This window comes from Nicotiana attenuata, chromosome 4 (genome assembly GCF_001879085.1).
Source record: "Nicotiana attenuata strain UT chromosome 4, NIATTr2, whole genome shotgun sequence".
Lineage (NCBI taxonomy): Eukaryota > Viridiplantae > Streptophyta > Magnoliopsida > Solanales > Solanaceae > Nicotiana > Nicotiana attenuata.
The window spans coordinates 3822834-3827521 of NC_031992.1; positions in this window are offsets into that span (position 1 = coordinate 3822834).

Below are 4688 nucleotides of genomic sequence, written 5' to 3' on the forward strand. Positions count from 1 at the left end.
CCTTTGGGGTTACCATACCGGTGATATAGGAAATGTAGTGTACAACATCCTTCTGCCAGATGAGGGTCCTAAATATCCCGACTGATGTTCAACAAGTCCAAAAACCTATGAAGAGTTATCGGTCGTGGGGCCAAAGGGTATCTACCGCGGAAGTTCCCGTTGAGACCGGCATATCCGGCAATTTCTTCCAATGTGGGTGTGAGTTCAAAATCTGAAAACCGGAATACATTACGGGTCGGGTCCCAAAACGGTATCAGTGCCTCAATGACATCCTTAATTCTACATAATGTGAAGAGTTTGAGGATTGGTTATGAGTTTGTATATTCTTTGGAGCGTTAGCTCGAACAATAAAAATACTATTGAGTAAGAAATGAAATAAATGGAAAGAGACATTGATTATCTCCCTTGCCGGGATGTGAAAGTTGTTGTTGTTACTCCCTTGCCGGGATTTAGCGGTTTAATTGTGTTTTCTCTTGCCGGGACATTCCTTATTATTTGCTTATTCCCTCGCCCGTTTGGTTGTGATTGTTGGTTGGGTGAGGAAGAGTGATAATGCACGAAGGGTCATTCCGTGCCATGTTTTGATTATATTTGCACGAAGGGTCATTCCGTGCCATGTTTTGATTATATTTGCACGAAGGGTCATTCCGTGCCATGTTTTGATTATATTTGCACGAAGGGTCATTCCGTGCCATGTTTTGATTATTTATGCACGAAGGGACATTCCGTGCTCTGATTTGACTATAATTGCACGAAGGATCATTCCGTGCCATGAAATGAGAGTTATGTGAGGAAAAGCACGAAGGATGATGCCGTGCATTCTATTTGATTGTTTTTGGTGAGAATGAGAGTAAAAGCACGAAGGTTGATGCCGTGCAACTGTCGATTCTCCTATTTTTGTTAATTTTTGTTATTGCCCTGTTTCTTACTTAAGTTGATGACTTTATATCCGGTTTGTACTCCCCTTGAACTGCACAGGTTGACTTGGTAGTCCTGTCTAGCCTCGTCACTACTTCGCCAGGGTTAGGCCAGGCACTTGCCAGCACATGGGGTCGGTTGTGCTGATGCTGCACTTCTGTGCTTTTTGCACAGATGACAGTACCGGAGCAGCTCTTGGACCACAGTAGTAGTTGATCGGGAGCCCTCTTCAGTCTAGGGACTTACGAGGTAGCCTAGCTGGCGTTCGCGGGCCGAAGTCCCTTTTCATATTTTCTGTTTGTTTTCATTGTACCGAGACAGACATTATGTATTTTTTTTCTATTCAGACTTGTTTGTGGCACTCTTTAGTGGTTCGTGAGACAGCGACTCCAGTCTTGGGTAGAGAAATGTTAAACTTCTGCATTTTGGGTTTTCAGTTATTTATGTTTTAAAAGACTTCCGCATTTATTTAAAGACTCGTTATTTTATTATTGTGTTGTTATCCGAAGATGTTTAAATGTTTGGCTTGCCTAGCTCCAACAGTAGGCGCCATCACGACTCCCGATGGTGGAACATCCGGGTCGTGATAGATAAGTTGCAGCCAGGCGAGCCTAATGCAAACTTCTTGCCTGAAAATATGTAATGAACCAGCCTGCCTAACGTTAAGCATAATTTCGACCTAATCAGTACATGTAAGACATGCTAAACTACATGATTTTCTGTGATTAAAGGAGGTTTATCTGAGCCTTAATTGTTTTGTGCTCCCATAACTGCTTTCATGTGTTTTGCTTGACGCCTTAGTATTTTAACCTTTTTAAACCTCTGAAAAGCCAAGCTTCTTCCCTTTAGGATTAGTAGTCCTAAAAGCCTCCAGGACTGATAGGTGGGACGGGTAATAGCATGCAATAAGTAAATGAGACTATTTCGCGCTTAATACCTTAACGGGGTGGGAAGGGTAGACATGGAGATGATGATCACACGATAACACTACGCGTACAATTGACTACCGGTGTTGTGTGGATGATCCATGTGATTTATAAACCTAGGACCCTTTTTTTATACAACTTTGTTTAATATCAATAAAATCCTGTCTTTTCAACTACTCAAAACTCCTCCTTAATTTTACTACATTATGCCTTTTCTTCCAAATTTTTCTGCTTTGTTTATTCAATGTATTGATTAATTTTCTGCGTTTAGTCCCCCTTTTAAACAAATTGTAGATCATCTAGACCTTGATCCCACATACTTGTCACGTATTTATTTGCAACCCTTATGTGTAAAATCCTTTGTGTATCTATTTGCATTAAAGTCACAACATAGCATGGCCGGGAACCACACTAGTGGATCTTGAGGGGTGCCTAACACCTTCCCCTTGAGATAATTTCTAGCCCTTACCCGAACTCTGGTTTTTCAACTCAAAAACCCTTCTTTGTGTCCTAATGCACTCAATCATTAGGTGGCGACTCTTTAATTCCAAAAACTCAATTCCCAAACGGGAATAGAGTTGTCTTCTCGAATGTCGTAAACCCGATTTTGCGAGAAAAAGGGGGCATTGACAGCATGGCGACTCTGCTGGGGATTCTTTAGGCTTTTACCACTTCATGTTATATGTGACTTTATTGTTTTCTTTATTGCTTTGTTTAATACCTTTACTCGAAACTGACTTGTCTTTCTGTTTCTCTTTTCTTTAGCGCTTTCATTTACTGCTTTCTTTCAATACCGTTGTAATTTTCGAGCAATTATTGTAACCATTATGAACGTGAAAGTACGTGACAATCTGTTTCATTTTTTGTAATTGCATCTTCAACATCATATTCCACTCGTGCCAAACAAATACCATAGCAACGCTTGATGAGTGGTTGCGCTCTTCCAATATTATTACCCCCTAAATTTTGGCAAAGGCGTATTTGCGGTAAAACTAGTCGATCAGCGGTGCAGTCGACGGTTCCGTGCCTTTCCCTCTTGAGTTGTCCGCTCAAGGGTACCGGTCTAGCACCCTATAGAAACCTTATCCCGTTTAACTGTTCATGCATCACTGTCAAACCTAGTCGAGTCAGTTATGTTTTCCACATAATGACTCTTTAGGATAGCCTTATCCAAAGTCCACTGGGTTCCCCTGGGACCCAGACGGACAACACCATACTCTATGCATTTATTTGGAGAACTAAATGCTGTTTATGCTAATTATTGATTTAAACAGTCGAGTTCGGTGGGGGTAAGGGACTAACGCTTTGTTTTGCAGAAAATGAGGCACGAAGTCCCCAGATTCGGCATGGTAACCAATATTCACCCGAGGTTGCTAAGATGGTGGGAAGACCTTCATTCCAGTGACCGGACTCTCGTCCGCAAGTATTTGGGAAACTTACCCTCTCTTTTGGAAATTCAGCCGGACAACAAAATCATAGAGGCTGCGACCTTATTCTGGGACAATGATAGATCGGTATTTTGATTTGTGGACCTTGAAATGACCCTGCTGCTCTAGGAAATAGGAGGGTTAGCCGGTATTCCTTGGGAGACTCCGGGTTTGCTCATGCCAGAAAACCGCAAGGGTAAAGGTTTCTTCAAAATGATAGGGTTGAAGAAAAACTCAGATTTGACTTGTTTGAAGGATTCCTATATTCCCTTCGACTACCTGTACGAGAGGTACGGTCATAGAAAGTCCTACCGCACCTATCCAGACGAATTCACCCTCACCTCAATGGGGCATATCCACAGGAGGGTTTTCGTCTTCATGTTCTGTTTCTTGGGGATGATAGTGTTTCCCATGAAGAAGGCTAGGATCCACATCAGACTAGCCATGGTCACCAAGACACTAATGGAGGGGATTGAAGGGCAACATTTCAGCATAGTGCCCATGATTGTTGCGGAGATCTACCGAGCTTTGGAAAATTGTCAACGAGGGGCCAGTCATTTCGAGGGATGCAACTTATTACTCCAACTCTGGCTTATAGAACATCTCCAAAAGGGTCGATACCGTCAAGAGCTTCCGCGAAGGCCGTGGAATGAACATATAGCCTTTCACCATCCCAATGAAATGAACTATATGCCTGACATGTTTGCTCGGCCAGGGGATGCTCGAGGATGGGTAGAATTGTTTGAAAACTTGAAAGAAGACAAGGTACAGTGGATGTTCGAATGGTTCCCCACTGGAGAGTTCATCATCCGCTCTCGGGACGCTCCATTTCTCATACTCATTGGTCTGAGGGGAACATATCCCTATGTTTCTCTCCGGGTCATGAGGCAAGCAGGGAGAAAGCAAGTCGTACCAAAGGTAGAAAAGATGAGACATTTCAAGGCTGATTTCCAAGACGACGATAGCCCATACAAATGTCAAGCTCAACAAATATGGAACAGCAAGATCGTCTTGGAGAGGGATTACATAGAACCTGACAGGTATCATGCCGGCTACACCTCATACTATCCAGGTTGGCTAGAAGAAGATCATGCTGGGTTAGGACAGCCCGGGTATGTTCGAGGTCACAGGGTCATCGACGAAAGGGCTGAGATACAGGTTAAGTACAACCGGTTGCGCAAGAGGATCAGGGAGTGCGAGAGCGAGCATCAGGAGATTCAAGAGGCAAATCAAAAGTTGATCGAGGAATGGAAGGATATGGCTGTCAGAGCCAACAAGCGCCTAGGGCATTTGGAGCGAGGGTTAGTAGAGCTGGAAGGGAAATTCATCCGGAGGATTGCGTGTGGCAAGAGGATAGGGCATATGGCTAGGGCTTATCTGCTGTTAGGATTGCGTGAGCTGGTGATGCTGTTCGATG